Raw genomic sequence first — 21524 nt, 5'->3', positions numbered from 1 at the left:
TTCAATGGGGCAGGAGCATGCTGAGACAATGGGTCGGCCAGGGTGGTCAGGCTTGTGGATCTTGAGAAGGAGGTAGAACCGGGCAGTGCAGGGTTCCTGGACAATGAGGTTGGAAGCTGTGGATGGGAGATCTCCTGAGGTGATGAGGTTCTGTATAGTCTGGGAAATGATGGGGGCTGGAGTCATGGTCGAGGGGGTAGTGGGAAGAGGTGTCCTCGAGTTGACGTTTGGCTTCAGCGGTGTAGAGGTCAGTGCGCCAGACTACCACTACGCCCCATTTATCCGCTGGCTTAATGGTGAGGTTGGGATTGGAGCAGAGGGATTGGAGGGCTGCACGTTGTGAGGGTGAGGGGGGAGGGGGGTAGACAGGTTGAGGCAGTTAATGTCCCGGCTGCAGTTGGAAATGAAGAGGTCGAGGGCAAGTAATAGGCCAGCATGGGGTGTTCAGGTGGATGCAGTGTGTTGGAGGAGGGCGAAGGGGTCCTCGGAAGGTGGGCGGGAATCCTGATTGTGAAAGTAAGGTGTACTGTATAAGGTGTACTGTATTAACAGTGTAAAAGTTTTCGGGTATCCATCTAGAGGAACTAGATTGACAATGAAGATGAATAATGTCAATGCATAATACATCAGGCCCATTGTAAACAATTAATGTATTATGTGGAACACACCATGTAGTGCGTGTTTTCTGAGTACATATCTCCCAACATGCATCAAAAGATGACATGTGCAATTGCACCAGTGTCAATATTGTTACATTTGGGGATATTGTTCATTCCTTTTGGGGTAAATCACACGGATGGAGGTAAGAGCTTCAGTTTTTGTGACAGTGATGGTGGTGTGTCGAATTGACTACATGTACTGTCTGATTGGCATCTGCAAGCTGTGTCCCTGCAGTTGCTTTTTGCCCTTCACTGTCACTTTTGTGAGCCATGGGTAGAACTTTGGGAATATCCTTTTGTTGATTCTTCTTCACATCATTCTGGGGAATATTGTGTTACACTTTAGCTCTCCCTGAGCAGTTTGCTTCTTTGCACATTTAACTCAATGTCCTCTAGTAGACCAAAGTGTGCTTATCTCACAATATGCTGGACATGTTTTTGCCCTGCGTAGCAGCCACATCTTAAACATGATTTATAGATACATGCATACATCTCATGCATAACTACAGAAAGTGTTCAGAGTAGGGTGAGTGAAAATGTTCCCATTCCCAGAAGGATCAAGAAACAATGGATATTATCTTAAGACAATTGGCAATACTTAGCGAATGGTTGGGATCAGAGATGCATTGTGTGAGAATAAGGTAGAGGCAGATTAAACTATAGTTTTCCAAAAGGAATAAAAAAAATGGATCTGAACAAATAAAATATCCAGGGCTACTGGGAAGAAAGAGGAGAGAGAGACTGAATACGTTACACATGCAGAAAGCAGGCACAGACATGATAGGCCAAATGGCCTCCTTCTGCTCTGTAATAATTTTATGATCTGACCTTTTGTCAATGTGTTGTTTATTTTAATTAACTCCCCTTCATGTGGATAATAAGTAACTTCCTTCTACCCTCCATGTTTTTGTTTGTACTTGCGAAAATATTGCAGCTAATACTTTTCCTCCTTCAATATGCTCAAGGACAGTTTTGAACCTCCATTAGAGAATTGGTTAAGGAGCTGTCTCACATTTCAGGAGCTTCCATGATGTTGGTTGCATATCAGCAAGTTCCATTTTATGGAGATTTTTATGTGCAGTGAACATTTGGCTAGAGTCTGTAAAGCGCATTAACACATTTAACCCTCTGCCCTGACTGAGTGGCAGTTTCAAACAGAAACTAGCCATTGCAATCAAGCAGTTTTCTTTCCTATTTTGATGGGGGTTATAGGGTTAATCAAGGTAACATTGAACTGCAGCAACCATGACAGCAAACTTGAGGACAAAAGTTAAAAATATAATGAAACATGCACATTATATTGAGGTAGAAAGATTGATTGACTTTTCTGTATATAATATCCAAGGCTTGGAAAGAAATAATTTGTTGGATTTTCGATGAATCGAAAAGAGTTGTGGTGCTGTGAGTAAGTAGTGTCTAACTAGAACCCTGCTGATGACCACATCGATTTTAACATTATGCTGCTTCAATTTATAATTAAATAATTTATAAATGGACTCCTTTTATTAATTATTGCAAAGGAGAAAGGAGCAGCACATTCTGATCTTGGATTCTCTGTCCATTTTTAGCACTGCTCCAGCTCCCAATTCCTTTTGTCTTGGCTCTGAAGGGCCATGTGGCTGCCAAATTTGCTGTGCAATATCTATATTCTCAGGTCCAAAATGATATTCTCCCTGCACATATACAATTCTACTGCATCCACAATAGGTGCCATGTTGGTAACAGCATGAGAGAAGGTGCAGGCAACCTGGGCTGGAGGTCCATTCGAGCCCAAATCTCAGGGTTTGTCAAGATGACATTGACAGAGGCTGTGAAGGTTGTGACCCTGATCGTTAACTTTTATGTACATGCTTCTTTCTAGGATGGAAGAGGTGGCTTTAGCAACATCACCCAATTTGCCATCTGCTGTTGCAATTAAGGTGTTTATTAAGCTGTACAGGAAGTTGACCACAATAAATTTTAAGTTGCCTAGGCTAATAGACAGAAGTGCAACTGATTTTGCAAGGATAAGGGACTTTCCAAGACAGGAAGGTACAATTTAATACCTACATAATGCTTATGGGTGCTCAGTGCATATCTGGAATGTGACCAGACCACTATAATCAGTGCATCATGTAAGTCAGTCTCTCATCATGATGCCTTTATTCTACACCATCCTGCTGTACCATCTGCAGAGGGGCAAAATAACAAGAGTAGGTAGACAGACAAATGCCAGGCAATAATCATCTCCAATTAAAGACAATTGAACCATCACCTCTTGACATTCAATGATGTTACCATCACTGAAACCCCCATCATCTGCATCACGGGGTCACCATTTACCAGACACTGAACAGGACACACCATATAAATGGTGGCTCCAAGAGCAGGTCAGAGGCTAGGAATCCTATAGCAAGTAACTCACCTCTTGACTCTTAAAGCCTGTCCATCAACTACAAAGCACAAGTCAGGAGTGTGAGAGAATACCTCTCACTTGACTGGACGGGTGCAGCTCCAACAATGTTCAAGAAGCCTGACACCACCTTGGACAAGCAGTCCACAAATATCCATTCCCATCACTATCAATGCTCATCAGCAGCAGTCTGTACCATCCATAAGATATACTGCAGAAATTCACCAAGGCTCCTAAGACAGCACCTTCCCGACCCACTGCCATCTAGAAGGACAGGGGCAGTAGATAGATGTGAACACCACTACCTGCAAGCTCCCCTTGAGACCACTTACGATCCAAACTTGCAAATACATTGCCGTTCCTCAAGTGGCGTTGGGCCAAAATCTTGGAACTCCCTCCCTCGTGGCATTGTGGGTGTACCTATAGCACATGGACTGCAGTGGTTCATGAAGGCAACTCATCCCACCTCTGCAAAGGCAACTCGGGATGGGCAAAACATACTGGCTCAGTCAGTGGTGCTCATGTCCCACAAATGAATAATAGAAAATGTCACAATTATCTTGGTGTTCCCTCAGGTGATTGACTGGTACAACTGTATTTTTAAGTATACCCTTATCAGAATATTGCTATCGTATTGTATGCAGCATGAAGGTTACTTATTTTATTGTTCTTCATTAGAGTCATTCTTCACATACTTTGTAATGATTCTTGCATCATTCAAAATTACATAATCAAAAAGGTCAGGATAAAACAAACTTTGACAAATGAAGAGTATAATTTTATAAAGGGCCTGAACAGTGTAGGCTATGATGAGAAAAGTGCAACTGTATTAACTACATATCTTGCCTCATTATTATATTGTTTTCTATTGATCATCCACTGCAAGCTAACTGGACAATAAGAATTCATGTCATGAAGTCAGAGCAATTACCTGGTGATTTCAGCTCACCACTTGCTCCAATGGACCTTCATGTTGGACACCCAGCACAAACATCTCAGGGCACATTGCATGAGCACCAGCTACATGTATTCCACATCCACATACATTGGCATCTGACATATGCCAACCTCTAAGAACCCTCATGGCACACCTCTGATCCACTTACAGCACACTTCTAGACATTTGACCCTGGGATAAGCAGCTAACCACATATCCTTAAGATTCCCTACTTCCGCCACCATTAAATCACATGTTGAATTTCCTTGAATATAATTCATCCTTGGTCTCAGCTCTTCTGCTACTGAAAGCCTCATCCAAGCCTTTGTTACTTCCAGAGGTGGCTATTTCTATCACACTCCTCACTGATCTCCCACATGCCTCAATTAATAATACCCGATTAATAATGACTCAATTTTAAAATTATAACAGAGTTCTTTGACACAACTTTTTTTTCATTTGACTTAATACTTCCTTATCTGGCTTGGTATCATACTTTGTGTAGTAATGGCTCTGTGAAATGGTTTGTGGCATTTTATTATATTGAAGTTGCACTATAAGTTGTTGCTGAGTCTATCAGATGAGGTGGACTCAGAATTGATCATTAGGGTAGAAATTAGGGAAAGGAACAGGCTCAGCCAATGGCAAAATTAACTACTCAACTACACGACTACACTTACAAGTCTAAGCTTTAGCTGCTTCGACAGGACACAATAAGGCACGTCATCCAAAGGATCATTGATATTGTTGAAACACGAAAAGAAATGAAATAAAAGAATTTGGATTAGTTGCTGGCACCATATGAGTGAATTACCAGCTGCTGTTTCAAGACTGCATTATTGACCTAGTCTGTCTGAAGCTTGAAATCTTGATTATACCGGTACTTGGACACACCTGGTTTACTCCACATATCACTGAAATGAGAATGTGAGCTTCCCTGTGTTTTCTCGACCATCAGAACAAAGGAAGTTCAGGGAATAAAGACAGTGGAGTCTGGGCAGTTGACAGTACAAGATATCCAACAGATGAAATGTACATCATTACAGACACAGAAATCCTTTGTGAATGTACTAGCGAAACAATATATAATTTTCTAATCCTAGTGTTAAAAATACTGTCTTTTGAAGAACACACAATGTTACTAATGTGTACCATGACTAATGTAAAAACGCAGGATGAAAGAAGCGCAGAAATTTATCACTTGAGAACTGCTTTCGAAATGCTTTGATAACAGCTAATGTGTAGGTGGGAATTCTTGTTGGTCTAATCTGATACCCATCTCTTTTCTTGTTTTATGATTAGCAACAATAAAACATGGAAACCCTTTCCTGAGCAGTTGTTAGCAGGAATGAAACGATTCTATGGTTGTGCTGTTCTATTAAATACATAATAGACAAAACGAAGGAGCGTGCTTTATACCCGTGTTCTTGAGAATATACGAAATCAATGTTGATTGATTGGAATTGCTTCAGTGGTGTTCCAATAGAATGATCAACCGGTTTCAAGCAGATTGTGCCTGCATGCTATTCAGTGTTATATGAAGAGCCCACCAAGAAGTGTAAACAAACTGGGCGGCAGAAAAGTAAAGTGAGGTAGGGTCCACAGTAGAACAATTATCCAATGTGAATGAGGCTTCGTCTATACCCAGAGTTGCCTGTGTACTTCAGTACCTTTCAGGGTCCTGCCATCCATACTACAATCCCTTGCCTTTATTTCCCCTTCCAGGTGCCTAACTTCACATTTGTCTGGGTTGAATTCCATTTGTCGCTGCTCTTGTCAGCAGACCAATCCATTGATATTCTCCTGCAGTTTACAGCCACCCTTCTCATTATTTATTACTTGATTATTTTTGTGACATCCAAATTTTTTAATCAGACCCTTATGCTTAAGTCAAAACCATTAATGGACAACTCAAGCATCAAGGGACCCAGCCCTGAGCTCTGTAGAGTCCCACTGGAACTCAGAAACATCACTCTATCATAACCCTCTCTCAATCTCTCAACCAACTTTAGGTCCACATGCCTCAGATCCCATGGGCTCTTACTTTCTTGACCAGTCTGCCAATGATGGACCTTATCAAAAGCTTTGCTAAATTCCAATAAGTCACATCAAATGCATTACCTTCTTGATTACCTCCTTAAAAAATACAATCAAATTTGTCAAACACAGCCTTCCCTTAACAAATCCCAAATAAACCCACTTCTCTCCAAGTGCAGACATATTCTGTCCCTTAGAATTATTCCTAACCTTTCCTACCATAAAGGTTAGATTGAGTCATTGAGTTTTACAACACAGAAAAAGAACCTTTAGCACATCAGGTCTGTGCTGGTCAAAAACAAACACCTAACTATTCAAAACCCATTTTATGGTAATTGGCCCATAGCCTTGCATACCTTGGTATTGCAAATATCCTTTAAATTTTGTGAGGGTTTTTGCCTCGACTACGCTTACAGACAGTATTCCAGATTTCCACCATCTTCTGAGTGAAAATAAAATTTCCTTCCACCCCCATTAAATCTCCTGCCCCTTTTCTTACATTGATGTCCCCTGGTCATTGATTCCTTGATCAAGAAGAACATTTCCTGGTCTATCCCTTCCACTGCTTTATAATAATGGGGCAACGTTGACAGTCTTCTAGTTCCCTGCCAACTTCCCTGCGGCCAGAGAGGATTTGAAAATTTACTGCTAGGGCCCTGATATCGCCTTCCTTGATCCTCAAAAGCTTCAACAATCTAGGTTTGCAGATTTATCCACTGTTACAGCTGATAAAACCTCGAAAACTTCCTCTCTCTTCTCATACTTCACAGTCCTGCATCCTGATGTCTGTACTTGCATCATCCTTTTCCATTGTGAAGACTGGCACAAAATTGAGGACTGTGCTCACATCTTCTGGGTCCACACACAGGTTACCTCTATGGTCACTTATGGGCCCTACTCCCTTCTTTGTCATTATCTTGCTCCATATATATTTTTAAAAAACCTATGAGTTTTCTTTTGCTCTAGCCACCACTGCATTCACATATACTGTCTTTGCTTTCTTATTTTCCTGGGATTAGAATAGTTAGGTCTGATTTCGATCAATGCAGACTTGATGGACTAAAAGGCCTTTTAATTTCTTGTTAAGCCCCCACACCCTTCACATTTTCTACTTCTTTGGGGTCTCTGTCACATTGAACCCTAGGTATCTGCCATAAAATTCACTTTTTTCTTAATCTTAGCTTTTACATCTCTTGACAATCCAGGGTTTTCCGGTCTTGGTCCCATCCTTTGTCTTTTCAAGTATGTATTTGTTCATTCCTCTCGCGATTTTCTCCTTGAAATTTCCCTTGCCAAACTCACTTCGTTCTTACCTAGTTTATGTTACCTCTGACTTTCAGTCTCATTTACTCACAGTTTATAACCAAATTCCATTTAGGTTTCTCTTCTGCTGAACTACTTACCAGGATCCCATCCTCCTGCCAATCTAGTTTAAATCTGTACCAATAGCATTGGCAAACACACCTCCCCCTCCTGGAGGATACCACTGATGCTGACTTTTAGATAGTGGTCCCATGGCTGAGTGCATTGCAGTCTATGCCAGTGGCGCCAAAGGCCAGCCCAGGACCAGGCCAAAGGAGAGTGAGTGCAAGATGGAGGTCATGAGAGGGGAAGTAGGAAGTGGGGGAAGGAAGTCATGAGCTAGGGTAATGGCGGCTCTCAGTAGGCCCTACTTGCAAACACTATGCCTTTTAATCAGAGACTGCCTTTGAACAAGAGGGAACCTGCCCCAGAGCCCATAAGCAAACCTGATATGATCTACGTTTCCTGCATGGTGAGTCTCCTGTTATGAGTGTCAGTGTCGGACAGTCACTGCCCATTTATGATTTGGAGATGCCGGTGTTGGACTGGAGTGGACTGGAGTGTACAAAGTTAAAAATCACACAAGTTAAAAATCAGGTGATCAACCACCTAATGAAGGAGCAGCGCTCCAAAAGCTAGTGCTTCTAATTAAACCTGTTGGTCTATAACCTGGTGTTGTGTGATTTTTAACTTTGTACTGCCCATTTAAGGGCCTTGATTGGTGGTAGCGTGGGAAAGTTATCTCTGAGAAGTCCCAACCTATATTTAATTTGGAGCAGAGTCAAGGGCACGGCAGGGTCCTCTCCGCTACCTGATTGCCTACTTAAATGCCCCTTGCCTCCAAAGTCAGTTTGGGACGGGCATTAAATTCCACACCTCCCCCCACTTTGCTTTGTGATTATACCAACTGAATGTTAATATGTTCCTCTGAAACTTTCTTTTTCCACTTTTGTTATGTCATTAATCTATTTAATTTAAATGAATTAACACCTCGGTTAAATTGTGGTGAGAGGAATTTCAGACAAATAATTAAAGTGTTAAGATGATATTGTCCGACTGTGTAGTTAAACTTCCTGATGAGGGGTCTGTTTCTCATTTGCCATAGACAGCCTACTGAGTGTTTCCAACTTTTTTTCTGGATTCCAGATTTAGACCATCTGCAACGTTGTTTTGTTACTCAATTTAAAAAGCCGACTTGATATGAGGACTCATATGAAATGCTGCTAATACATCAACAAAAAATTGCTAGTCAGAAAGCTTTGAAACTTATTTCCTTTAATAGTTATATTTGTGTGAAAGAACTGATAACAGTACTTTGTGCCGAGATGAGTTAATACACAAAAAAATGTGCTTTGTACTGACTACAAGAAACATGAATGAAAGCTGTGCAATCGAAATTGAATGGTGTGATAAAACTCTTGTTATGACTCTGCTGCAATCTTCAGACAGATGCTGACTGGATACTTTCGATCACGTCTATCCTTACTGGGAAACAAGATAAATTTTCAACAAGCCTTGAATGGCTGCTCATAAATTGGCTTTCTCTAATCTGTCTCTTCCTCTCGTGATAGTACTGATTACTGCTGGGCTTTGGTTCCACAAGTAACAGACTCCCTCTGAAACTCCGAGCGAGTGATCATTTTTCACATGCGAGGCTGGAGAGTAAGTGCCAATCATTTAAGTAAGGGAGGCTTACTGCCAGGATTGATCACATCTTCATTGAGTCATCTTCCCCTGATTAATTTTCCCACTAAACTGAGACAAAGGGTGAGCTTGTAGTGTGTATAGCTCACTTACATGTTTTTGTTATCATGTTGGCCCAGTTGCGAGTTGACTTTCACATTTTATTTTAAGTTTTAAATCTTTTGGTCCCTTTTCTCTCTCTCTCTCTCTCTCTCTCTCTCTCTCCATCTGTGCATATAATCAAACAGTCTGCAGTGAGCTGGTGGTTTTAACCAGAGCACCAAAGAACACCCTCTTTTTAAGACTATGCCAGGTGGTTCCTCAAATTCCAGATGGGAAAGTGGAGGTAAATCCTTATCAAGTAAAGGCTTTGCAACATTTTGTTTATTTTTATCTTACAGGCAGGTCAGTTGTGAAAGTGTCAATCTGTTCAGTCATGTACTTCACATAAAATAAATTGGTTTTCTGGTTTACAATCCACCTTATTTTACCACAGTGCCATCAGACCATATCTTTCAATTAAAACAGATGATATGGTAATTTATTTCATTGTTTATGGGACTTTGCATTGTATAAGTCGTTTGCTAGTCTATAACCCACTCTTAACAACGTTTAATGTCCCTTTGATGTTTCTGACTTCCACCCAAACAGATTTTATATCCAGTTCATCTTATCTCTCACTGAGGCAGATTTTATATCCAGTTCATCTTATCTCTCACTGCGTGTAGTCATAATGTCATTGGTGTAGTAATCTAGAATCTTAGACTAGTATTCTGAGGCATGCATTTGAGTCCCAGCATGCCTGACGGTACAATTTGAATTCAGTAGAAAATCTGAAATTGAAAGCTAGTCTCATGGTGATCATACAAACACTATTGTTTTTGAAAGAAGGAAATCTGCCATCCTTGCATGGTCTGGCCTACACATATGACTCTCGGCCTACAGTAATTGACTCTTAACTGCCCTCTTAATTGGCTCCACAGGCCATTCAGTTCAAGGGCAATTAGGAATAGGGCAATAAGCACTGATGCAGTCAGGAATGACCACATCATGAATGAACACCATAGCAAACAGATCCTATCCTTTATGATCAGCATTAACCAATCTCCTTTTCCTTCTTGCCTATTTGTCCTAAATATGGAATGTCCTTTGCTTGCAGCCATATGTCTGTAGTATTAGTTAAATCACAACCTTTTACTTCTACACACATTATCAATTCATCTATCTTGTTGTCATTGCTGTGTGCATTCAGATAGAGTGCTTCTATTTCTGCAGTTTTAACATTACAGTCAGTTCTGCTACAATGCGGTAGTTCCATTCACGTGCTATCCCGTGTTATAAGAAAATTGTGTAATAGCAGCACCATTTAAACTAATGAGGCTGGAATCGCATAATAACCAATACATGCTTTAAAACTTTGCACTTTAGAAACAGTGTCCCCAATTCGTCAATCGTGTTATAGTAAATTCGTGTTAATGAAAGGTGCGTTATAGCAGAACGACTAGTATTCTGTAATTTGATCTGAGCTGAATCTAGAATTTGTTTCTGTTGCGTTTCACTTGATTTTCCAGCTTTTCAATTTCATGTAACCAGCTTTACTTTTTACTGTACGTGTATTTTCACTTAGGTTCCTATCCTTTGACAAGCTGGTTAAAACCCTCACCCTACCAAATCTCCCCCTGGAAATAATGGACCCAGTTCTCTTTAGATGTATCCCAGGCTCCAAGTACGTGTCCCACCTGCTCCAGAACTGGTCCCAATCTTCCTGAAATCTAAAGCTCTCCCTTCTGCATCATTTTGCCAGCCAAGCATTCATTTCCTTCATTGTCCTATATCTATATGATACAGGAAGCAGTCCTGAGATTAATGCCTTGGAAGTTCCGGTTTCCATTCTCTTGCCTATCTCCCTAAATTCCATTTTCAGGATTTTAATCCTGTTTCTACCTACATTGTGGTGGTAATGTGGACCACAATCAATGGCTCTTCACCCTCCCTCCATTCTATGAGACCCTTGGCCCTAGACCAGGAAGACAACGTACCAGCCAGGAGTCATGGCTATCTCCACAGAAATGCCTATATTTACCTTTAATAATTGAAGCACCTACCACTATTGCCCCTCCATCTTTCTACCCACACCTCTACCCGAGCAGCTTAGCCACTTGCAGTGCCGCAAGCATGGCTCCCATTACATCTGTCCAATACACCAGTATTCAAAACAGAAAGCTGGTTGGTGAGTGAGATAGATGTAGTGGACTCCTGCACTACTTACCTAGTCTTTCTAGACTGCCTGATGGGCACACCTTCCCTCTCTATTTGCCTGGTCTTAATCTGCAGTATGACCACTTTATTAAACGTGCTGTCCATATAGTTCTCAGCTTTGCATGTGCATCACAGTGACTCCGGCCCCCATCTGGGTTCCAAAATAGGGAATACAAGCCTTTGCAGCTGGAAACACTTTTTGCATGTGTGTTTTTTTTTAGGCCACATGAAGTGTTCACATTGGCACAGCCTGTGGTTTCAGACACCATGCTTGAGAGCTTTATTTGATCATTTGCAATGCATCAATATAAATAAAGGAATGTTGCATTATGGAAGTTGAAAAATCTTACTAATGTTGAAGAGCAAGCAGCCCCTGGGACAGTGTATGTGCTGACACTACACTTCAAGATATTCTGTACTGGTTCCCAATGTGCAGGCAGTGTATTGGCTTAAAACACAGCATTTCTGAAGAGCTACCATTGCAGGAACAGAACACAGCAGCCATAGTAGTATATAATAAAACACGCAGTGCAAAGCTATTTTTTGCAGTGCGTTCTACAGTTCCTTTTCCTGAAGGTGAAGAAATTAATAAAGTTAGAAATGGCCACCCTTTCTTTCTTGCTTTTTTTTAAGTAAAGGTCACACCTTCGAAGTAAACAGATTTTTCAGCATGTGAACACAAAACAGTAACATTAGAAAAAGAATGATACATAACACTTTAGAATAACTTACTGTGTGCAAGTTACAGGTGTGCCTGACAGCTACAATTTTTCAAATATGAGTTGAACTCTTAAAAAAAATCTTGCCTTGAGGTTACACATTGATGAATGACAGAGAAAACAACAAGGGCTTCACTTCTGAAAGATTAATGCTCGAACCATGGGTTAGGACAGCTCTGCTTCTCATTTTTCAAGTACACAGGACTTTCCAATAGTATCATTTTGCTTTGATTTTTCTTTTATAAAGGTTGTTTGTCTTCAGAAAAAAAAGTCTTTGAAAATGTACAATAAGAAAAGCTCAATGTTCTCTTTACTTTTAGCATAATATTTCGTTACCTACTGAATTTAATCTTGGGCATTGAAACATGTTTCATGGGAATGAGATTGTTGCTAGATATCATAGAATGCCACATGTAAATGACTTCCTTTAATGAGGTAAGAGTTGACGCCACAGTGAAATCATTCCAACATTATGATAAAGTAAGTATGTGCTTTTACAAACATTATATATAACACACTCTCGTGATATTTTGAAGGCAATACTAAATTCAAAGCGAGGTGAATTTGTGTAGTTTGTTGTGAGCACTCATAATTTGACTTTTTTCTCTAATTGACATCGTGAGGTGTTTTTCCTCTATCCTTTTACTTGTCCCAATTGAAGATAATGAAACATTCTGGAATATTTTGTCAGATTAACTTATTATTTATTTTATTTTCAGGGTAGCACGGTGGCTCAGTGGTTAGCACTGCTGCCCCAGGGCCCCTGGTTCGATTCCAGCCTCAGGCGACTGTGTGGGTTTCCTCCCACAATCCAAAGATGTGCAGGTCAGGTGAATTGGCCATGCTAAATTGCCCATAGTGTTAGGTGCATTAGTCAGGGGGAAGGGGTCTGAGTGGGTTGCTCTTCAGGGGGTCGGTGTGGACTTGTTGGGCCGAAGGGCCTGTTTCCACACTGTAGGTAATCTAATCTAAAAAGCTTATACAAGGTGATTGTTTTTCATGAATAATCCAGACTGTGAGTGTTGTCAGGTCATTCCATCATGGGAGACATCATACTCAGGTTTAGTTATCGTATTGCCATTGTAAGGATGGTGCGTGTGAGACTGGCAAATTGGGCAAAGATCCCTTTTCTTGAATTTCTGCTTGATTGTTCTGTGCTTGACCATCCAGCCAGCAATTTTGCTGACCCTAACAGCTTTTGCACAAAGTTTGCAAAATTGCACTAAAGCCTAATGAAGTCCAGACTTCCTAATGGAGTAATTCTCCAATATTTGCATTGCTACTATGTTAAGGACTCAGTTTGTTCACATAATATAAGCAATAAAGAGCAAGTACATTCTTGCCTGTGAGGAAGTGATTAGCAAGAACCCAAGGACAAAAGTTTGGACCCAAAGTATACAGGCTTTATATTAAAAGCTATGTAGAGTGAATGCAGCAGTTCTGAAATACAAACAGAAAGAGCTGGAGAAACTTTGCAGGTCTGGCAGACTCTGTGGAGAGAAACAGTGTTTCTTTAGAAACAGAATTAACACTGACTCATTTTGAGTTCCTGAAGAAGAGTCACATTTGTTTTGGAACAGTAGCTCAATTTCTCTTTCACAGATGTTACTAGATCTGCTAAAGTATTTTATTGAATATTTACAGCACAATTTGTATACTAAACACTGGCTGGTCTATTAGACTTCTGTCGGTAACAGATTCAGGGTAGGGGGTGAGGGGCGGAGATCACAGCATGAGTACGTGATCCATATGTTGTGGAGAGATACATCCGTAGAAAATTAAATGTGTTCTACATAGATCTAACGAGATAGACTTTTCCATATACAAGAGGAAGCTTGATTATCCGACATCTGAATTTCAGATTATCCGAACAAGATCATAAGGTCCTGACGTTTGGCTAAACTGTGTTATCCTGCATTCGATTATCCAAACAAAATACTCCCCACTCGTGTCATTCAAATAATTGAGGTTCCTCTGTATCTGTACCTGTAGTTATGGGTTGTCACTGGTCTGGGTCACACGAACTCTGATATATTACATACCCCTTGCTATAAACATAAATATCGCTCACACTTTAATATTGTTATATCACACAACCATCACTGTAGCTCCGACTAAAATACTTATATTCAGGTGGGGAATCATGTAAAATAACCATAAGTTTTATAACTCCTTTCTGATGACACCTTAGTTGTCATACTTTACTGAAGGCAGCTTTGGAATAGCAAAGGGCCGACTGAGTAATTATTGAGGAGGTGCATGACAATTTCATTTATATCTTCATTTCAAAAGAGAATTTTAACATTCATGTTCTTTCTATACAGTTTAGGCTGCAGGATACATGACTGAAGGGGGAATGTGGATATACCTGAGACTCTTAAACCAGTAGCTATTTTTTTGGAATGATTATAATTGGTTTCAATGTTGGAACAAGAGAAAATATCTCAATGTCTTTCACTGAATAGAAGTACAGTAAGGGTTATGTGTGACATTGTGTGAGAATTAAAACTAAACATTTGCTGAAACTGACTATATCTCACACCTCTCACTAAGACATTGACAAACCTTAGTAAGCTGCAATCCTTTCTATCTCATAACATGTGGGAACATGTGTCTATATATTACTTTTACAGAGAGGACATTTATTTTTAATCCTCTGACCACTAGTTAACACACATCTGAAATTAAAACTGAAAATCTGATTCTTATGTGGTACTGAACTGATATTGTTTGATTGCTCATTGTATGCTTGTGTCAGACAGGATTCCTGCTGGCTAGATATATACTTTCTCCTTTTTTAAGTGACACATCAGCATTTAAAGGTTCCTAAATGAAACAACTTTGGGGAGGTGAAGCCAGTTTCTAATAATCCTGAACACATAGTACAACTCAGTTCTTTATTGTAGATAAATTGATAATACCACTGCAGAATAGTTCACTGTTCCAGCTAACTGCAAAGGAAATAGAAACATTCCTCAGATGTCGTAGACTGTTCTGGTTCAACATTTTGATGTATTATCAAAACAACATAGAACATGCTTTACATCGCCCATGCTACACCTTACTTGGATGTAGTTTCCTTGTAAAGTATGTGGCCACTGATTTAAAACTCTTCCAAGTTTCCAAGGTGACTTAGTTATCTTAATGAGGGGTGGCACAGTGGCTCAGTGGTTAGCCTAGTTGCCTCACAGTATCAGGGACCTGGCTTCGATTCCAGCCTTGGTTGACTGCCTGTGTGGAATTTGCACATTCTCCCTGTGTCTGCATGGGTTTCCTCCTACAGATTAGGTGAATTAGCCATGCTAAATTGATCCATAGTGTCCAGGAATGTGCAGGTGAGGTGAGTTAGCCATGGGGAATACAAGGTTAGGGGGTGGGTATGGACTCGATGGGCCAAATGGCCTGTTTCCACACTGTAGAGATTCTATGAATAATATTAATTTTTTTTTTAAAAAGCATATTTTGGATCTCTAACAAACACTAAGTGCCTTTAATGTTTCTATGTTAGAAGTGCAATTACGTAATGGCCATTACAATTTCTGCATTTCAGAATGTCTTTGATCACTGTTTTCTGTAGCACTAGCACCTAGGGCAACTTTGGTGATTTGATGACAGAAGTGAACCATGTCTTCAAATAAATAGTACATATAAATAGGCTGCCAGGAAAAAAATAAATTAACTAAAAATTATGAAAACAATGTTGTTTCGAACAAAATCCAAATCCAAGTGTAAGTTAGAACAGATCAAATCAGATCTAACTAAATCTGGATGCCTTGTAAACTTATGGGATTAATGGCCACGTGTAATGAAATACAACTATGAGCTGGGCTCCCAATTCAATGTGTACTTTCATCTCCGTATCTGATATCCAATACGCATCATTCAGCCTGATTTGATAATCAAACTAAATGCTTTTGTTTCAATAATTAACCTTTTGAATTTAGCTAAAATCTAATCTTTCTTCAGTAAGGACGCAGATAAGACAGTCAACTCATTCTTAGTGATTACTGAAGCTCATGAGTTGAGCAAAAGTTGACAAGATTGTAAAGCTTCACAATAATGTATTCCCTCCATTTTCCCACTTCTACTTAAAATGTAGAACTAATTTGTACATTTACAAAGAATCTACATTTTCGCAGATTCAAGTGATCATCTACTGACTTAATCTGTTAACTCTCATTTTTAAAAAATTTTTAAAAATGAACATGATGTATATTGTGAAATCCAAAAATAATTTAATTTAACAGGAATTTTTTTTGGCATGGAAGAAGTTGAATCCTGGGATGTTCATTTGTGTGCAGAAAAGGTACGTTTCTTGACTTTGATTTAGTTTGGAGCCTGCGATGTGCCTGCTGGGGAGTTCTACACTGAGTGATCGAGGTAGGGAAACATTTTAATGCCCATGAGACACATTTTCTGCTATTCATGGGTAAAATTGCTTTCCACTCAGGGATTGTTTGGGTGTAAAATAGGGTGCTATTTGATTCTCCCACACCATCACGTGTCTCACTTAACGCAGCCTCCACTAAACTGGGGATGATCCTCAAAGCATCTCTGAACAGCTCAAACATTCCCACTGAAGCATGGTGACCGACCAAAGTGGGAGAAGGCTCATTCAGGAAAACACTGAACCTGCTGAACATTGTTGGCCATCTGCAGAGCAAAACCAAGGTAGGAGAAAGAGCATAAAATCTTCCAAACAATTCATCCAACTGCATTTCAGACATTGCCTGACCGTTGTGTGACAGAGACAGCAGATCCTGCACTGGACTTGATCAACCATCTTCAAACTCATCGAATCAGAGTGGAAGCATGTCACCTGTAAGCCTGAGGCACTGTGTAAGAAGGATGAAAGTTTGCAATTGTTATCAAATTTAAGTTTACACAGTATTAATTTTATATTTAATGATTTGTTTAATTTTTACTTCAGCTTGGAATGCACTGTACCGTACATGTATACAACAAGAGTCCTACCTCATACATGTATTTTTCTGTGCAAGAAATGCCCAAAGGAACCTAAATTCAGCTTTATCATTGATTCCTACGGGAACCTATGATTTACTTACAGTTACGTAATTTAAATTTGTGACTTTAAAGCACACAACTACAACTTCATTGCAATATCTCTCTTTGTGAATTAGTTCAAAGTTGACTAAAGATTGGATTCAGGTCTTGTCCTTCACCTACTGGCTGCAAAACATTTAACACTCGCTGCTTGTCCAATATCGACACGGGCAATTCTTCTGAAAGAAGATTCTGATCAGGGCTCCTTCAGAAATGTAGAGGTATACATACATTCTGAGAGTTTCTTTGTAGTACAGATCTGTCGAGGAAGGCAAAACACGTTCCCCATCCCCTTTCCTGAGCAGTGAGCTGTCGTATTCTGAAATTTAAGTTCCAGAATCACAAGAAAGTACTGACAAACAGAAATGTAAAAAGATTTGTGAGGTTATGGTGCCAGGAGTGTAGGGGGCAAGGTACCAGATGTAGAAAGAATGCTAGCTGGTTAAGGTACAAGGTATGTAAAGTATTAGTTATATATATTGCCATAAGGTCCCAGGTGTCATTGAGTCATAGAGTGATACAGCACAGAAACAGACCCTTTGGTCCAACTCATCCATGTTCCCTAGGGCCTTTCCATTATCTATGTTAGTCCCACCCTGATTTGCCTTCCCAAACTGCAACTCCATGCATTTATCTAAATTAAGTTCCATCTAGCGTTTCTCGGTCCATTGGCTCATCTGATCAAGATCTCGTTGTACTATTAGATAATCTTCTTCACAGTCCACTATACCATCAATTTTGGTGTCATCCGCAACTTACTAACCATACTTCATATATTCACATTCAAACAATTCATATAAATGACACTATCAGTGGACCCATCATTGATCCTTACGGAACACCACTGGTCATAGGCCTCCACTCCAAATAAATACCCTCTGTCTCCTACCGTTAAGCCAATTTTGTATCCAATTGGCTATCTCTCTCTGGATCCCATGTGATCTAACTTTATTAATAATCTACCAGGTGGGATCATGTCAAAGGCCTTGCTAAAGTCCATGCGGAAAACATCTACTGCTCTGCCTTCATCTACTGTATATTCTTAGTAACCTCTTCAAAAATCTTAATCAAATTTGTTAGACATGATTTCCTACTCACAAAGCCATGCTGGCTATCCCCAATCAGTTATTGCCTTTGCAAATGCATGCACTGTATATCCTAAAACTCAGAAACCCTCCAGCACCTCCCTCCCTCCTTACCCACTCTTGACATCAGATTGACCAGTCTACAGTTTCCCTGGCTTTTCCTTGCAATCTGACAGAACACTTTTTGAAGAAGAGCAAGACAGTTCTCCAACTAACAGATGTCCCTTAAATAATATCAACAGAACAGATGATTTGGCAATTGACTTTATGATTATCTCCAGGAGCTTTCAAGGTGCAAATTGACTGTTGCTTTTGCAACACTGGTTCACTTAGAAAAATGCACAATTGACTGTAAAGGACTTTGGAAAATTCTGAGTATGCTTTTGGTTTTTACTTTTTGCATGGAACAAAAACCCTAAACCTTCATCACTGGAAGGAACTGCCATACCATTCATACCTAAGGGAAAAATTGAATATCTTGGCTCTTCAAATTACTGTTATGTAAAAAGGCCAGAGATAGAATTATGTTGAAGTAAAATAGCACTTTCTCAGCCAATCGGTGATATCGCTGAATCAGTGATGCGATGTTATAACCATCCCACTACATTTGAGAAGTATTGCTTATTGGGATTTTCATGGCCTAAAAGGTTAGTCAATTGTAACTTGGTTAAAAATCACACAACACCAGTTTATAGTCCAACAGGTTTATTTGGAAGCACTAGCTTTCAGAGCGCTGCTCCTTCATCAGGTAGCTGTGGAGTATAAGACACAGAATTTATAGCAAAAGTTTACAGTGTGATGTAACTGAAATTATATATTGAAAAAGACCTGGATTGTTTGCTAAGTCTTTCATATTTTAGAATGAACATGTTGATTTCAGTTCTTTCATATGTAAATTACATAACTTTTTAAAAGTTACATTCTTAAGTGAACTTTAACAATTGTTGTCATATTGGCCCAGATAATGCATTAAAGGCATGAGGTGCCCTGTGTGAGACTGTCTGTGCCACAATGTTCAGATTGATTCTAATTTAAACAACAGATTTATGGATTCATGCAGTTTTTGAGCAAAATAAAATGTAATTCTGCAAGTACAAATTTGCCCCACAAACTTATATGTGTGTGTGGTGTGGTGGGGTGGGGTGGGGTGTTATGAGTGTCTGTGAGAGACTGTGTCTATATGTGTGAGCGTGTGAGTTTCATGGGCTATAAGTCCCTGAGAGGGTGCGTGTGTGCGTGAGGGTGGGAGCGTATATGTGAGCATATGAGAGAGAGCTTGTGTATGAGAGATTGAGTGTGCGGGTCTGTAGAAGTGAGTGTGTGTCTGTAGGAGTGTGTATGTTTTTAAGAGTGTGTGTGTGTAGTGCAGCAGGGTCACCTGTAGTCTGACATGAATCCAAGGTCCTGGTTGAGGCCATTCCCATGGGTACCGAACTTGGCTATCAGCCTCTGCTCAGCCACTTGGGGTTGTTGCCTATCCTGAAGTCCGCCTTGGAGGATGGTCACCCAAAGGTCCGAAGTCGAATGTGTGGCCATGTTTAGTACCCATGGGAATGGCCTCAACCAGGACCTTAGGCTCATGTCACCTGTTGGACTATAACCTTGTGTTGTGCGATTTTTAATTCTGTACACCCCAATTAAAACTTAGAATCATAGTCATAGAGATGTACAGCATGGAAACAGAGCCCTTCAGTCCGACTCATCCATACTGACCACGTATCCCAACCCAATATAGTCCCACCTGCCAGCACCCAGCCCATATCCCTCCAAACCCTTCCTATTCATGTACCCATCCAGATGCCTTTTAAATGTTGCAATTGTACCAGGCTCCACCACTTTCTCTGGCAGCTCATTCCATACATATACCCCCTTTTGTGTGAAAAAGTTGTCCCTTAGGTCTCTTTTACATCTTTCCACTCTCACCCTAAACCTATACCCACTAGTTCTGGACTCCCCGATCCCAGGGAAAAGACCTTGTCTACTTATCCTATCCATGCCCCTCGTAAACCTCTGAGGAGAAAGTGAGGTCTGCAGATGCTGGAGATCAGAGCTGAAAATGTGTTGCTGGAAAAGCGCAGCAGGTCAGGCATCATCCAAGGAACAGAAGGTTCGACATTTTGGGCATAAAGGGCTTATGCCCGAAACATCGAATCTCCTATTCCTTGGATGCTGCCTGACCTGCTGCGCTTTTCCAGCAACACATTTTCAGCCCTCGTAAACCTCTATAAAGGTCACCCCCCCCAGCCTCCGACGCTCCAGGGAAAACAGCCCCAGCCTGTTCAGTCTTTCCTTATAGCTCAAATCCTCCAACCCTGGCAACATCCGTTTAAATCTTTTCTGAACTCTTTCAAGTTTAACAACATCCTTCCGATAGGAAGGAGACCAGAACTGCACGCAATATTCCAACAGTGGCCTAACCAATGTCCTGTACAGCCACAACATGACCTCCCAACTCCTGTACTCAATACTCTGACCAATAAAGGAAAGTATACCAAAGGCCTTCTTCATTATCCTATTTACCTACAACTCCACTTTCAAGGAGCTATGAACCTGCACTTCAAGGTCTCTTTGTTCAGCAACACTCCCGAGGACCTTACCATTAAGTGTATAAGTTCTGATAAGATTTGCTTTCCCAAAATGCATCACCTCATATTTATCTGAATTAAACTCCATCTGCCACTTCTCAGCCCATTGGCTCATCTGATCAAGATCCCACTATAATCTGAGGTAATCTTCTTTGCTGTCCACTACACCTCCAATTTTGGCGTCATCTGTAAACTTACTAACTATACCTCTTATGCTCACATCCAAATCACTTGTATAAACAATGAAAAGTGGTGGATCCAGCACCAGTCCTTGTGGCACTCCACTGTCAAAGTGGAGTGCAAGACGTTTATGTTCAGTCAATGTACCAAGGTATTTGGAGCAAAGGTGGGTATGTGGTTTGAGGTTCAGATTAGTCATGGTCTAACACAGTGTTGAAAATGCTTGAAGAGATGAATAACCTACTCTGTCCCCACGTTCCAGTGCCAGTGAAAACGTATGTTGTCAAATATTCAAGTCTCTACCAACATACTAACTCAGTGGATATGAAGGATGTTACTTCTTGGTTTATAGGAACACATTGGCTGAACTGTTGTTATAATAATCCTGGTATGGATCAGATTGATAATAACAGCATGAGGTTTGATCTTTCTGCCAGCTGGGGTGAACTGGGGGCCTGTCTCTTTTTTCTACCCCTGGTTGGGGTTTTGGAGCTGAGTGTTGGACCTGCCTTTGGTCTGAGAATTGATGAAGAATGCTAATCATGGCAGAATAATAAAGATGGAACCATAAGGCATCTATTTCCAATGGCAAATGAGTGACCGATGTTTCTGCTTCAGTTAA

This window comes from Hemiscyllium ocellatum, chromosome 15, assembly GCF_020745735.1.
Source record: "Hemiscyllium ocellatum isolate sHemOce1 chromosome 15, sHemOce1.pat.X.cur, whole genome shotgun sequence".
NCBI classification, from domain to species: domain Eukaryota; kingdom Metazoa; phylum Chordata; class Chondrichthyes; order Orectolobiformes; family Hemiscylliidae; genus Hemiscyllium; species Hemiscyllium ocellatum.
This window is presented reverse-complemented; position numbering follows the sequence as displayed.